The 16,676-nt window shown below is 47.8% G+C and overlaps 1 long non-coding RNA gene across 1 annotated transcript in view; it reads right to left on the bottom strand.

Moving 5' to 3' along the window:
• The window catches only part of LOC139262098 (uncharacterized), a 47,077-nt gene extending 30,437 nt beyond the window's left edge, over positions 1–16,640 (bottom strand). The window contains exon 1 of the long non-coding RNA XR_011592890.1: positions 16,357–16,640. This is a non-coding gene — a long non-coding RNA (uncharacterized lncRNA). The remainder of the gene's footprint in view (positions 1–16,356) is intronic.
• Between the last annotated feature and the right edge of the window lie 36 nt (positions 16,641–16,676).

Below are 16,676 nucleotides of genomic sequence, written 5' to 3'. Positions count from 1 at the left end.
TACTTCAGAAAATACAATAGTACTCAAGTATAAACAGTAACATTTGTTACATTAATTTGATAATCCACATAGCTTCAGGCTTTGCTACACAATATGAATGTTACATCTCTAAACACGTGGGAACTGTCAGTTAAAAATTCAGACCTGTTCCGGAGACTTCTATAGAAAGACAGCAAAACCACTCCTCTAATGCAATGTTGCACAACAGAAGTGTCCAAATGAAAGCTTTCCTTCAAATGCTGTTGATATGGTTACCTCTTCTCACAGCTACTGGGCAATCAGCAAATGCATGGAGTACTGTCACCGCGAGAGTCTATGGAGCGTCCACCTCTGTTTCGGATGCCCCCAAAAGTACGTCACCATCCTCCGTCTGCTCCATGACGACATGCAGGCCGTGATCCTTACCAACGAATCCATCACAGATCCGGACCGGGGTCAAGCAGGACTGCGTCATCGCCCCAACCCTCTTCTTAATCTTCCTCGCTACCATGCTCCACCTCACAGTTGACAAGCTCCCCACTGGAATGGAACTAAACTACAGAACCAGTGGGAACCTGTTCAACCTTCGCCGTCAACAGGCCAGATCCAAGACCACCCCAACCTCTGTCGTCGAGTTACAGTATTCGGACGACACCTGCGTCTGTGCACACACAGAGCCTGAACTCCAGGACGTAGTCAACGTATTTACTGAGGTGTACGCAAGCATGGGCCTTACACTAAACATCCGTAAGACAAAGGTCCTCATCCAGCCTGTCCTTGCCGCACAGCATTGCCCCCAAGACATCATGATCCACGGCACCGCCCTGAACAACGTGGACCACTTCCCTTATCTTCGGAGCCTCCCATCAACAAGAGCAGCCATTGACGACGATATCCAACACCGCCTCCAGTGCACCAGTGCAGCCTTCGGCCGCCTGAGGAAAAGAGTATTTGAAGACCAGGCCCCCAAAACTATCACCAAGCTCATGGTCTACAGGGCCGTAGTAATACCCGCCCTCCTGTATAGCTCAGAGACGTGAACCATGTACAGTAGACACCTCAAGTTGCTGGAGAAATACCACCAGCGATGTCTCCGCAAGATCCTACAAATCCCCTGGGAGGACAGACGCAACAAGGTTAGCGTCCTCATCCAGGCCAACATCCCCAGCATTGAAGCACTGACCACACTTGATCAGCTCCACTGGGCAGGCCACATTGACCGCCTGCCAGACACGAGACTCCGAAAGCAAGCGCTCTACTCAGAACTCCTTCATGGCTAACAAGCCAAAGGTGGGCAGCGGAAAAGTTACAAGGACACCCTCAAAGCTTCCCTGATAAAGTGCAACATTCCCACCGACACCTGGGAGTCCCTGGCCAAAGACCACTCTAAGTGGAGGAAGTGCATCCGGAAGGGCGCTGAGCACCTCGAGTCTTGTCGCCGAGAGCATGCAGAAATCAAGTGCAGGCAGTGGAAGGAGCGGGCATGCAAACCAGACTCCCCACCCACCCTTCCCTTCAACCACTGTCTGTCCCACTTGTGACAGAGACTGTGGCTCTCATATTGGACTGTATAGCCACCTAAGAACTCATGCTACGAGTGGAAGCAAGTCTTCCTCAATTCCAAGGGACTGCCTATGATGATGATAATGATGATGGAGCATAATTAACCATCACTAAATGAACCAGAGTTGTTAGTGCATCTATAAGACCCTCAGATGGCTCTGGTGTCTATTAGTGTCCCAGCACAAACTCACAGTCTTCCTATGCTCTCAACAACTATCATGGTCACCACTGGGAGATAACTGTCCTCATCATTGCATTTTATAACATAGGAAGAACAGAAGCTGAGTGGTGGCATTTCCTTCCCACATCCCTGAGTGATGGATCATTCTTCTGTGTTTGGATGCTTCGTTTCACATGGCATGGAAACATGAGGCTGGAAAATTCAAGTGACAAGAAGTCTGTGACTACATGTATGAAGTAAGAAAGTATGTATCAATTCTGGGTGGCAGTGATTCATTTGGTGAGCACTGGTCTTTTCACTGCCTACAGGATCGATGTTTCATGTAAAAATCAGATATGACGACAGACACAGGTCTAGTGTACCTAAATTACTTTAAAAATGTCATCTTCTGAAAACAACATATCCATAAAAGAAGTCACCGCCAGTGATATAGCTTTAAAAAAGAAAGACTTGCATTTATATAGCACCTTTCACGACCACCGGATGTCTCAAAGCGCTTTACAGCCAATTAAGTACTTTTGGAGTGTAGTCACTATTGTAATGTGGGAACTTGTCATCACCAACACCCTGTTCCACCAGAGGGACAAATACAAGGCATCATGGCAACACCCTCGCTCCAAACACTGGCACCTGCTCGACTATGTCATCGTCCGAGCCAGGGATCGCAAGGATGTGCGCTTCAACCATGCCATGACAGGAGCTGACGACTGCTGGATGGACCACCACCTAATCCAATCCATCATTGACATCAATAAAGCCCCAAAGCAAAGGGTGCAGCAGAAACAGTGTCACAAAAAAGTCAATGCTGGGGCAATTAAAGACCCAGCTAAGAGAGCCCTATACAGTCAGCGCCTCACAGCTAACCTGACGTGCCTTGATGACCCCGAGGCACAGAATGGCCACAGCGCTTCGTCTGCCCTCCAGGCCTCCATAACCAGTGCCTGCAAAGAGATGCTCGGTCACTCAACCAGGAAACACCAGGATTGGTTTGATGAGAATGATCAGGAGATCCAAGAACTAATAGATCATAAACGCAGGGCATTTCTGAGCCGTAAACAACAACCCAACGTGAGAGCAGCAAAGCAGCTCAAGGCTGAGGTCCAATGAAAAACCCGGGACCTAAAGAACAGGTGGTGGTTGGAGAAAGCACAGGAGATACAGAAGCTGGCCGACAGCCATGATGTGCGAAGATTTTTCATCGCAGTCAAGGTCACCTACAGTCCAAATGCCCAAGACCCCACCCCACTGTTACCCAAGAACGGGGAAACTCTCATCAAGGACACCAAAGCAGTCAGAGCCCACTGGAAGGAGCACTTCGAAGATCTCCTCAATCAAGACTCTGCCTTTGACTCTAGTGTTCTCGACTCCATCCCGCAGCATGCGACCCGCCACTAACTCAGTAAGACCCCAACACTGCATGAGGTAGAAAAAGCCATAAAGCAGCTCAAGAACAACAAGGCTACGGCAGCGGATGGGATCCCTGCTGAGGCACTGAAATATAGCGGGGAGGCACTGCTGGCGCGAATACATGACCTCATCTCTCTCATCTGGAGGGAGGAGAGCATGCTGAGAGATCTCAGAGATGCAGTGATCGTGACCATCTTTAAAAAAGGGGACAAGTCCGACTGCCGCAACTACAGCGGAATCTCCCTGCTATCAGCCACTGGGAAAGTCGTCGCTAGAGTCCTCCTCACTCATCTTCTACCTCTGGCCAAGGAGCTCCTCCAGGAGTCACAGTGCGGATTTCGTCCCCTATGGGGCACAACGGACATGATTTTTGCAGCGTGACAGCTACAGGAAAAATGCAGGGAACAGCGCCAGCCCTTATACATGGCCTTCTTCGACCTTACAAAGGCCTTTGACACTATCAACCGTGAGGGTCTATGGAGCGTCCTCCTCCGTTTCGGATGCCCCCAAAAGTTCGTCACCATCCTCCGCCTGCTCCACGACGACATGCAGGCCGTGATCCTTACCAACGGATCCATCACAGACCCAATCCACGTTCGGACCGGGGTCAAACAGGGCTGTCATCGCCTCTACCCTCTTCTCAATCTTCCTCGTCGCCATGTTCCACCTGACAGTCAACAAGCTCCCTGCTGGAGTGGAACTAAACTACAGAAACAGTGGGAACCTGTTCAACCATCGCCTTCTCCAGGCCAGTCCAAGACTACCCCAACCTCTGTCGTCGAGCTACAGTAGGCGGACGACAGAGGCTGAACTCCAGGAAATAGTCGACGTATTTACTGAGGCGTACGAAAGCATGGGCCTTACGCTAAACATCCGTAAGACAAAGGTCCTCCACCAGCCTGTCCTCGCCGCACAGCACTGCCCCCACAGTCATCAAGATCCACGGCGCGGCCCTGGACAACGTGGACCACTTCCCATATCTCGGCAGCTTCCTATCAACAAGAGCAGGCAGTGCGCCAGAGCAGCCTTCGGCCACCTAAATAAAAGAGTGTTTGAAGACCAGGCCCTCAAAACTGCCACCAAGCTCATGGTCTACAGGGCTGTAGTAATACCTGCCCTCCTGTATGGCTCAGAGACATGGACCATGTACAGGAGACACCTCAAGTCGCTGGAGAAATACCACCAACGATGTCTTAGACAGGTTAAGCAAATGGGCTAAGGTTTGGCAGATGGAATACAATGTTGGAAAATGTGAGGTCATCCACCTTGGAAAAAAAAACAATAAAAGGGAATATTATTTGAATGGGGAGAAATTACAACATGCTGCGGTGCAGAGGGACCTGGGGGTCCTTGTGCATAAATCCCAAAAAGTTAGTTTGCAGGTGCAGCAGGTAATCAGGAAGGCGAATGTAATGTTGGCCTTCATTGCGAGAGGGATGGAGTACAAAAGCAGGGAGGTCCTGCTGCAACTGTACAGAGTATTGGCGAGGCCGCACCTGGAGTACTGCGTGCAGTTTTGGTCACCTTACTTAAGGAAGGATATACTAGACTTGGAGGGGGTACAGAGACGATTCACTAGGCTGATTCCGGAGATGAGGGGGTTACCTTATGATAGATTGAGTAGACTGGGTCTTTACTCGTTGGAGTTCAGAAGGATGAGGGGTGATCTTATAGAAACATTTAAAATAATGAAAGGGATAGACAAGATAGAGGCAGAGAGGTTGTTTCCACTGGTTGGGGAGACTAGAACTAGGGGACACAGCCTCAAAATACCGGGGAGCCAATTTAAAACCGAGTTGAGAAGGAATTTCTTCTCTGAGGGTTGTGAATCTGTGGAATTCTCTGCCCAAGGAAGCAATTGAGGCTAGCTCATTGAATGTATTCAAATCACAGATAGAGAGATTTTTAACCAATAAAGGGATTAAGGGTTATGGGGAGCGGGCGGGTAAGTGGAGCTGAGTCCACGGCCAGATCAGCCATGATCTTTTTGAATGGCGGAGCAGGCTCGAGGGGCTAGATGGCCTACTCCTGTTCCTAATTCTTATGTCTCCGCAAGATCCTACAAATCCCCTGGGAGGACAGGCACACCAACATTAGCTTCCTCGTCCAGGCCAACATCCCCAGCATTGAAGCACTGACCACACTTGATCAGCTCCGCTGGGCAGGCCACAAAGTCCACATGCCAGATACGAGACACCCAAAGCAAGTGCTCTACTCGGAACTCCTTCACGGCAAACGAGTCAAAAGTGGGCAGCGGAACGTTACAAGGACACCCTCAAAGCCTCCCTGATAAAGTGCAACATCCCAACTAACACCTGGGAGTCCCTGGTCAAGGACCACCCTAAGTGGAGAAAGTGCATTCGGGAGGGCGCTGAGCACCTCGAGTCTCATCGCCGAGAGCATGCAGAAATCAAGCGCAGGCAGCAGAAAGAGCATGCGGCAAACCTGTCCCACCCACCCCTTCCCTTTCCCACCTGTGACAGAGTCTGTGGCTCTCGTATTGGACTGTTCAGCCACCAAAGACTCACTTGAAGAGTGAAAGCAAGTCTTCCTCGATTCCAAGGGACTACCTATGATGAGGAATGTGGGAAACGCAGCAGCCAATTTGCACATAGCAAGCTCTGGCTTATCAGCCCAGATTTATGTGCTCAAGTCTCTGACGTGAGACTTGAACCCACAGCCTTCTGACTCAGAGGAGAGTGTGCTACCCACTGAACCACAGCTGACACCAACCTTTCTGGCAGATCTTTGCACTTGTGAGTTCTTGGACTTTCACATACAAGTACCAGAAATAAATTCACTGGGGAAGTATCGCGGGTTAAAATTCAATCCTAAGATTCTAGTGCTTGTTTTCTGACTTTGTTTTTTGGCTTCATAGATAGAACAGAAAGACTTGCATTTATATAGCGTATTTCACAACCTCAGGACATCCCAAAGGACATTTATAGGCAATGAATTCATCATCATCATCATAGGCAGTCCCTTGGAATCGAGGAAGACTTGCTTCCACTCCTGAAGTGAGTTCTTTGGTGGCTGAACAGTCCAATATGAGAGTCACAGACTCTGTCACAGGTGGGACAGATAGTCATTGAGGGAAGGGGTGGGTGGGACATGTTTGCCGCACGCTCTTTCCGCTGCCTCCGCTTGATTTCTGCATGCTCTCGGCGTTGAGACTCGAGAGGCTCAGCGCCCTCTCGGCTGCACTTCCTCTATTTAGGGTAGTCTTTGTCCAGGGACTCCCAGGTGTCAGTGGGGATGTCGCACTTTATCAGGGAGGCTTTGAGGTTGTCCTTGTAATGTTTCCGCTGCCCACCTTTGGCTCGTTCGCCATGAAGGAGCTCGGAGTAGAGCGCTTGCTTTGGGAGTCTTGTGTCTGACATGCAAACTATGTGACCTGCCCAGCGGAGCTGATTGAGTGTGGTCAGTGTTTCAATGCTGGGGATGTTAGCCTGGACGAGGACGCTGATGTTGGTGCGCCTGTCCTCCCAGGGGATTTGCAGGATCTTGCGGAGACATCGTTGGTGATATTTCTCCAGTAACTTGAGGTGTCTGCTGTACAGCACTGGCGCACTGGAGGCGGTGTTGGATCTCGTCATCGATGCCTGCTCTTGTTGATAGGAGGCTCCCGAGATATGGGAAATAGTCCACGGTGTCCAGGGCCGTGCCATGGATCTTGATGACTGGGGGGCAGTGCTGTGCGGTGAGGACAGGCTGGTGGAGGACCTTTGTCTTACGGATGTTTAGCGTAAGGCCCATGCTTTCGTACCAATGAAGTACTTCTGAAGTGTAGTCACTATTATAATGTAGGAAACACAGCAGCCAGTTTGCACACAGCAAGCTCCCACAAACAGCAATGAGATGATGATCAGATAATCCGATTTTAGTGATGGTTGAGGAATAAATACTGGAGAACTACTATGCTCTTTTTCAAAATAGTGCCATGAGATCTTTTACGTCCACCAGAGAGGGCAGACGGTGCCTCAATTTAACGTCTCATCTGCAAAACAGCACCTCCAACAGTGCAGCACTCCCTCAGTACTGCACTGGAATGTCAGCCTAGATTTTGTGGTCAGGTCTCTGGAGTGGGACATGAACCTACAGCCCTCATGTCACCTTAACTACTAATTTGTGAAAGTGCTAGATTCAGGTTGTGTGATTGATCTCAAATGTTATGAAGATCGCCTCTGGTGGCTCAATGGATAAATCTGGTGTGCTACTGAGTCACACAGATCCAGAAGATCTCTGGCTCACTCTGGTTTGTGCTCAATTAGTTCTCAGATGGGGACAATAGTATACTACAGCTGCCCTCAGCAATCCTGGGTTTGGAAGGGGGTGTGAAGGGGCGCGGGAAGAATATTAGCCAGAATTCTCACTCCTCATCATTATCTAGTGACATGTGGATGTTGGGATGAGGACATGATCATACACACCTGTGAAGCACTTCACTGTTGAATAGCCTGCCAAAATTCACTGTTTTAAGCTCACAGGTGAAAAATGGAAACTGGGTTGAGGTGCTAGCGGGCTGCTGGTACCAGAGAAACCAACCGTAGCAAGTGTCAGCACCTTCAGAAGAGGAATAAAAATAATTACTTATTTGTCCGACCCCACTATTAATGGTAACAATTACCTAAGGCAATGTGAATGATATGAGCACAGGTACGGATGGTACAGTTTGCTTAAGCTTTAAATGTACTGGCAGGAAACATGTTATTCTTGCTGTGGAAGTGTACAATCAATCAGAGTTACTGTCTGAAGCTAGCAAGATCACGTCAGTACAAATCACAAACTGCCTTATGCAGTTGCTGGAGGACACAGAGTGTTTGAACAATGTTCTTTCATTTCTGGGACTGGATATTAAATCTCACTCACAAAGATTATCTAGTTCTTAGTGGATGCAAGTCCACAGAAAAAAGCTGCAAATATACTGTTGATTGCTATGAATTTTTCATGAGAAAAACTTAAGAGAAAAATAGCTGGTATGGGGAATGTCAAAGGGTGCACTCTGCTGGATGAGGCCAAGGAGTGCGTAGTTTAAAAGAGATCTTTACCCTTATATATCTGGCCTGTGGTGCTAGATTCAGACACTGGATCCCAAAAATTGAGAAATATTAAATTTCCAGACAATGGCATCCTTCATATTGATAGTAACAAATTCACCCTAATTTTATAGAAAATACATGCTTTATGAAACAAACTTTGGAACTTCTTCCGTCAAACTTGGTGAAATATAATGGCCTGGATTTTGCTCTCCGCAGTGAAGGAACAGCTTTTGCCGTTCACTTTACTGACCGCTGCCCATAGAGTTTTTGTGGGCTTGTCAGCAAAGACTTTCACTAATCAGGCATCTGTTTCAGTGCAGCGCCCTCTGCATGGGATCTGTGGTGTCTGTGAACAGAGCAAAAAAAAGTGAGGCTCTTCAATTAATCAGATTGAAGAATCCTCACGAAGAATCAAGGAGCTAATTTCGGTAGCGCTGCAATTGGGCCACTAAGCTATAGCTTTTTGAACATTTAGCGCCCGGCGAGATGGGCTGCAAAATTGCAGTAAATTGGGCACCTTTCGCCTCAGAAATGAAGGGAGGTGGTATCTGAGGTGCTAATGGCCTCAGTGGGGTGCTGCAGGGGCACTATTACCAGAGCTGCCCCCAATTTCAGCTGACTTTCATTAAGCGATAATCAGCCTCCTGCTCATTCCAGTTCTTAAAGGGGATGTTGTTTCAGGCAGCAACTGGTCATTTTCATTATTGTTGGAGTTGACTGAGAGCTGGAAGGAAGGTCTGCGATGGCTGCTCCAATGCCTCTTAGAAGGGCCTCTCATTTCAATGACCTGGCACTGGAGACATTGGTGGGGGCAGTGGAGAGAAGGAGGGATGCACTGTTCCCTCCATCTGGGAGAAGGCCAAAACTGCAGGTTTTTAGGGTTATGTGGTTGAGGTGGCCGTGAAGGTGTCGACCAGCACCGTGGTCGACAGAAGCCCAACACAGTGCCAGAAGAAATTCCAACGACTTCAGTCGGGTGATCAAGATGAATACATATTTGCACAACTGTTACATACCAGCCTCTGAGCCTCTGTCTGTGCGCACTCTGCAAACCAGCACTTAACCCTGCAGGCAATTACCAACCATCTGTACCTACTCACAGTCACATCCTCATTTCACGCCTTACCTACATTCACAGCTATTTAACCATGGCAGGCATATCTTCTACATACATAACTGGACTCTTACTCACACAGGTTCCTTTCTTTTGCAGGCCAAGATGGCACGTAACAGAAGGGAGCAGCAGTGGACTGGAGCGGGGAAGCTGAACTGCCCCACCTGACTGACTTGGAGGAGCGAGTACTGCGTATCATTGGCCCATGGCCGGCAGAGATGTCGAACCTGCTGGGAGCAACAATGGTATCTTTATCCTCTCTTCTCATCCCACTTACCCATTTAACCAGAAGGCCTTATTACTTTCCAGCTGCTCATACTGTCTGCATTCCTTGCTCCATTCCTGCCCCCTTGCCCTCATATTCACACAATTCTTGTGCCATTTATGCTTTCAGATAACCATGCAGCAGATGACCAGCCTGCCCCTGAACCTCCCCAACTGAGTCACGAGGGAGAAGAGGGGGATTAGGATGAGAAGGAAGAGGAGGAGACAAGCACTGCATCACAGCTTCTCTCACCCGCAGGCACTAGCTCAGATACTGGCGCACCAGGGCCTAGCAGGCTACAGCATGGTCAAGGGGAAAGGAAAACTCTGGAGCCATCTCCCCAGAGGGCAAGTTCGCACACAAGTTCTGCTCACAGGACTCAGATGAGGACCTCCATGGGGCAGCATTCACACAAAGGGTGATGGCCATGCACTCCGACATGATAGGTGCAATGGCAAGGGTGCCCAAGAGCCTGTCGGAAGTGGTAAGGGGCGTGGAGGAGTCCACCTCCCAAATTGTACACAGTTCTACACACACCATGGAGCCCATCATTGCCAGTGTGCAGACAATGGTTGACTCCCAGAGAGACCGTGCAGATCCAGACCTCCTGACATGATGTGGCAGCTTCCACTGCAGCACAGGCGGAAGCAACGCAATGTTTTGGTGCTGTAACGGAGTCAATGGTTGCTCGCATGGAAGCTCAGACTGCTCTAATGCAGTCTCAGCTTGATGCCATGCAACATCTTGGTGCTGCCATGCAGTCTCAGCTGCATGCCACACAAGTTCTGACTGCTACCATCGCCGTTGGATCCAGCATAGTCGACCGGAGATCTCACGATATTGCACCAGCCCAGCAATCTGTCCTGCAGCAGATTGGTGGGAATGCTGAGGTGCTGGCCCGGGGGAGTGGCACTGGGTCAGTGGAGCAGGAACCTGCTGTCCTCTCTTAGGATGACAGCATTCCTGATTCCAACACTGCCACTCTGCCATTGCACTTGTTGCTGGCAGTCACCCAGCCCCACACTGCCACTGCCCAGCCTGAGGTGGTGCCTTCTACAGCCAGGCCTTCCAGGCCCAGAGCTGGTCGAGGGCATCCTGCAAGACCATCTGTAGTCTCTGGCCCTGACACACAGCAACCTTCCACCAGCCGTGCTGCAGCCACAGGAGACACACTGCAGAGGAGTATTAGATTAGGTCAATAAAAGAGAGGATATAAAGAAATGCTCAAGGGTGACATTTATACATTTTATTGTTGTTTCATCAATGTTGATTGGAATGTTTAATGATTGCTCTTGTCTCTCATTTCAGTCTTGGGGCTTTGGTATGGATGGGCAAATTGATATGGTGATGGGGATGTCCACAGGAACCGGGAAATGGGATGGAAATCAGTGAAAACGAGCTCTGATGAAACTGTCGTGGACCTCCCTTGCTGGATTGCAATGGAGTTGTTGCCTCCTTCGTCATGGCTGTTGCTCCTCCTGCTCCTCTTCTTGGTCCTCCTCCTCTTCCTGAGGTGCTGCGGCTATGCCTGGCGGCAATGGCTGTGCCCTCATGATGGCCAGGTTGTGCAGCATGCAGCAAATGGCAACGAATAGGGATACCCGCTCAGGCAAGTACTGCAGGACTCCACCCAAGTGGTCAAGGCAACAGAACCGTTGCTTCAGCACCTCAATGGTCTGCTCAATGATGTACCTGGTGACGGCATGGCTCTCATTGTATGAGTGCTGGGCAGGAGTGTTGGGGTTGCAGAGGGGTAGGTGGATAGCAGATAGCCCTTGTCTCCGAGCAACCAGCCATGAGCTTCATTTGGGGTCTGGAACAGAGCTGGCACACCGGTCTAGCGCAGGATGAAAGCATCGTGGCTGCTGCCAGGATTGTGGGCATTGACAGTGAGTATTCTCTGTGTGTGGTTGCATACCAACTGGATGTTCAATGAGTTGTAGCCTTTGCAGTTACAGAAGATCTCAGGACTGTGATGCGGTGTCCTCAAAGTGACATAGGTGCAGTCAACGGCACCCTACACCATGGGGAAAAAGAAAGAAAGATTTGGATTTATATAGCGCCTTTCACGACCACTGGACTTCTCAAAGCACTTTACAGCCAATGAAGTACTTTTAGAGTATAGTCACTGTTGTAATGTAGGAAACGCAGCAGCCAATTTGAGAACAAGCAAGCTCCCACAAACAGCAATGTGATAATGACCAGATAATCTGTTTTTGTTATGTTGATAGCCCACAATCCTGGCAAAGCCACATGAAAGCTTGTGCTGCTTCTCTCTGCTCATGGGGAAAGAGATATAGTCCCTCCTTCTGTACAGAGCATCTGTGACCTCGCAGGTGGAACAACTGATGGCAAACGGGGAGATGTTGGAGATGTTTCCTGTTGGTCCCTGGAAAGATCCATTGGTGTAAAAATTGAATGCAATAGTAACCATGACTGCCACTGAGAGAACCATCCTCACCCTGGTCTGAGGCTCGAGGTCTGGTTGCAGCAGATGGCAGAGCTCTGTGACTACGTCCTTGCTGAAATGCAGCCTTTGCAAATACTGCTGCTCAGTGAAATTGATGTAGGAGAATTGCTGCCAGAATAACCTGGGAGGGTAAGGCCTCCTTTTGCCAGCCCTGTGACACCTTCTTCCTCTGACAACATGTTTCCTCTGGTTCTCCCTGTGCTGCTCCCTCTCTTTGGGCTCAATTTTCACCAGTAATTTGTGCCGTTGTTTTGGAGCAGGCCGCTTTTTTTTAGCCTGTTAAAAAACCACAGTTTCCCTGATCAATTTGCACCAGCATAACTCAATTAGTTACGATTTTTTAAGGTAAGTTTTTTTTTCAATTAGGCAATTTTGGCCAGCAAAGAGTTACTCCAGTTCTTCTTAGGCCAGTGTATGTGGCCTCTGCAGAAAAACCTTCTGGAGAGTTAAGGAAATGGCGCAGGTAAATGCAGAAGATGCCCGGACAGCAGCAGCAGGAGAGGTAAGGGAGAGGGGGAGGGGGGGAAGCTTTTTGGGTATAGTTAGGTGCAGGGACCAGGAGGGAGGAGGCCATTCGGCCTGGGATTGGGGCGGGGAAGCAGACTGGGAGGCCACTCGGCCTGGGCTAGAGGCGGGGGAGAGGACCGGGAGGTCACTTGGTTGGGGGAGCAGACCGGCAGGTCACTCGGCCAGGACTATGGGTGGGGGAGCAGACCGGAAGCCCCTTCGGCCTGGGATAGGGGTGGGGATCGGCACCGGCATCAGGAGGGGGTGGAACTTTAATAATTGGAGGAAAGTTGCTGCAATATATTTTAATGTGTTGCGAGCTGGTTGTATGTTTCACTTTGCAGCCTCAGCCCGCATTGTGTTCCTGGTTACCGTGGCAACCCGATCTTTTTGGTGCAGATCAAGGCTTCACCCCCAAAAGTAAAGGACAGGTTTTTTAGAACATTTTTTTTTGGCGTATTTGGGCCCCAAAAAGCGTAACTCTTCAAGTACACCAAAAAAAAGCTTTGGGGAAAATAGAGCCCATAGTCATAGAAACATAGAAAATAGGTGCAGGAGTAGGCCATTCGGCCCTTCGATGAGTTCATGGCTGAACATGCAACCTCAGTACCCCATTCTTGCTTTCTCGCCATACCCCTTGATCCCCCTAGTAGTAAGGACTACATCTAACTCCTTTTTGAATATATTTAGTGAATTGGCCTCAACAACCTTCTGTGGTAGAGAATTCCACAGGTTCACCACTCTCTGGGTGAAGAAGTTTCTCCTCATCTCAGTCCTAAATGGCTTGCCTTTCTTTCTCTCCCCCTCACTCTATGTCTTTCTCTCTGTAATTGGCGCCGCCTTTGTATTCGTCTCACCATCCTCGGGCAGTGACGTCGGAGCAGGAGGTCGAGTGCCAGCACAGCCCCCATGAAGCGACAGAAATATTTTAACTTTAAAACTGCCCGAAAAGTTAGGAGACAGAAGACTCTTTGATGTAAAAATCGCTGCTATTGGTCCACCAGCCACTCTGCCTATCTGTTGGAAAATAAAAAAAGTAATGGCCAAGAGAAACTAGTTTTCAAGATGGCACCTTTAAATAGCGCTGCTCCATCCGGTTCCCAACAGCTGAAGCTGTCATTGTCATCACCAGGCACTAAGGTAGGTTACGCGGGGCAGTTTAACTTCCGGGGCGGTAAGGGCGCAATGCAAATAGCGATAATGTCATCATCGCCGTGCACTGCCCAGTGGGGCGCTCCCAACAAGAGTGGGACGCTACTTCATAGCACCTTCGCAAAATCCCCACCCAATTCTGTGGGGGGCGATTTTTGTGCTGCGCCCGGGCAAAACGCATTTTGCGCCTCATTAGCGCTTCCCGGAGGTGCTAACTTACATTGATAAAGGGGGCAAATTTGCTCCCGCAGAGCCCAAGCCAGGGAGTATAAAGCAGGAAATATAAATTAGATTTAAATCATGTCCAGAAAGCAAAATAAAGATTGGGAAATTCAGATGGGATTAAGGGAGATAGATAAAAGAGATAGACAGAATTAATAAAATATATATTTAAACTTTTATTTTTTTTACATATCCAACTCTAATTTTCTTCTGACGGAATGAGCCTCCAGACTTATAAAATTATTTTTTCAGGGCCAGAGAGGTTGTTCAGCAGTAATTAGCACTTATCACACCGTTAAAAACTCACTTATCCCTGAGTGCAATAGCCTTAACTTTTTCAGCTGTTTTTAGTTCAGGACGAGTGGGCAAGTAACCGTTCATGCCGTTGCAGTCATTTCAATGCCGGGTCCACAGGCGAAGACTGCGACAGGACATCCTGTGGAGGAGCAGATTATCTCTGACAGCAACTTCCCTATTCCACGTTTAACTGCGCACGTGCAGATGCCAGAAGTTGCTGTCAGATTTTCTCTGTAATAACAGCGAGTTCCAATAGCCTCACCATTATTATTACAACAAAATCCAGGCCAATGTTGTATTAAGATAGAGCCTTGTCATGTGAAAGTGTCTCAACGCATTTCATACAATGAATTATTTTTGAGTTGCAATGACTATAATGAGGAAAATAATATTACCAAATAGTTAAAAACCCATACTTCTATACATCACTATTTGATTTAGAGCTGCCAATGTGATATTATTAGGTTTTGATTATACTCTGTGCCAAGAAAACAAATTTACCTTGTTTTCTAAAGCACCAAGAAGCAAAGGGAAAAAAATATTAAATATTAAATATACCAGTATTAAAGAATTATCTTCCTTTTAGAATCCTTGCTGTTTCAGACAGCACCTCAGCAATTAAACTACTTTGTTCAGTTTATTGAATTTCATTCAAATTTGCAGAACAAAGTCCCTTCACAACAATTCACTCAAGAACTCATGCTATCTGCACCACCTCCTGGCACAGAATGGAACAGCATGCAGCTGATAAAAATAATTTCAAGGAGCTCAGGACCCCGAGGCAGCTCATGGATGTTTTGAGGATTGCGACAGCTTGACAGCATTGGCCAAAAGCCTGCTCGTGCTCCGCATTCTGGATTTGCTCTGGTGTTGCCCGTTACCAGTTACGAATGAGAGAGTAGGTCAGATTAAACAAAACTCAGCAACACCTTGATTATAGCACTCCTTCACTCGTGCAAATTACATACACAACTCAGTGAAGCTTGTGAGTTATGTGTCTCTCACACTCACGAGAGAACCAGCATATTCAATTGCCTCCGCTGAATTATTGCCCACTTAACCATTAGGTAAGTAAAAGATTTGGTCAGATAATGGTGCTTATAGTACGTTCAAGTTATTGCATCATTAGCAGGCCTCAATGATGAATTTCTACCCACTTTCACTTTATTTTCACACATTTATGTCATTTGTCTTTAATTTCAGAAGAATTGTGCTACAGTTCTCAATTTACTGAATGTTGGTTGAATGAACACATTTTACATTGAACTCCTAGCAAAAGATATATGTTTTTTCAGAAGGTTATATAAACTTCCCAACAGTATTACATCGGAGGGGTGGGGGTGTCGAGTTCTCTATACATCCATGTGAAAGCGTTGAAAAAATGTTTAATTTAATATCATAATGTTTCTTTCTGTGGTCTACAAACACCTTTAAAAATACCATAAAGGAGTCTCCCTAAAATGCTATAAGTAGATCCGACATTTCAAGAAGTGCAGACATTTCAGTCAGTTTATGTTCTCTCAGACTCATTCTTTCTAATTCAATGTCTCATTTTTATCTGATTGATCTTTTCCCTTCTAACTATCTTTCACTCTCAGTTCCCGTTGTTGCTTCTCTCTATTCAAGATGCCCAATATAAATACATGTTCTTCGTCTTACAAACTGCATGCAGCCATTTTAAATGATGTGGCATCAGCCATTGAACCCACTGTAATTTTCATTATTGTTTTCAAGCACTTTGCAAGATGCAATTTAGCTTACTTTTTGTAAGAATTATTCAAAAAATAATAAGAGACCATTAATATCACCAGAATGTGCATCTAAAAAAGTAACACAAGCTATTTAGCAAAGCTTCATGAGGGATATTAATTCAAGATAGATTAGAAAATTGAGCACTATTTGGAAAAATTCTGAGGGCGTATTGCACTATCGGAGGTCCCATCTTTCAGACGAGACAATAAACTGATTCCCTGTCTGTCTGCCTGCCTGCTCAGGTAGATGTAAAAAAATCCCATTTGAAGGTCAGTGGAGTACTTCCACTGTCCTGGCAAACAGTCATCCCTCAAACAACAGAACTAAAAATATTGGGGCGGAAATTCAGGGTCTCAAAGAGATGCCCAATTAGATGCACCGCCAATTTAAAATAAAATAAGTACTTACCTATCCATTTTCAGCTCGATCCGTCGATCCCCCGCCACACGGTGCCCCAGCAGGTTTTTCTGAGTGCGGCCCGGCAGTGTAGCCACCTTTAAAGGGGAGGGCCCACTGCCGCAGCTGCAATGGAAGAATTTTTGCTGTCCGACTTGCCGATCGGCCCGCAAAATACTTGCCCCGGGTTCGACCTGGCTGCCAACAGGCAGCCTGGCACCTCCTCTTGGGTGCCAGGCCGCTGGCCCGGCCGAAACCCTCCCTGGTGGCGCAGTGGCCAAAGTTAAAAAAACGATCGAATCTCTCCCCTTTAAAACTTAACACACACTATG

Source organism: Pristiophorus japonicus, chromosome 4, assembly GCF_044704955.1.
Source record: "Pristiophorus japonicus isolate sPriJap1 chromosome 4, sPriJap1.hap1, whole genome shotgun sequence".
Classification (NCBI taxonomy): Eukaryota; Metazoa; Chordata; class Chondrichthyes; family Pristiophoridae; genus Pristiophorus; species Pristiophorus japonicus.
The sequence above is the reverse complement of the archived record's forward strand: the minus strand, read 5'-3'. Positions and strand labels throughout refer to the sequence as shown.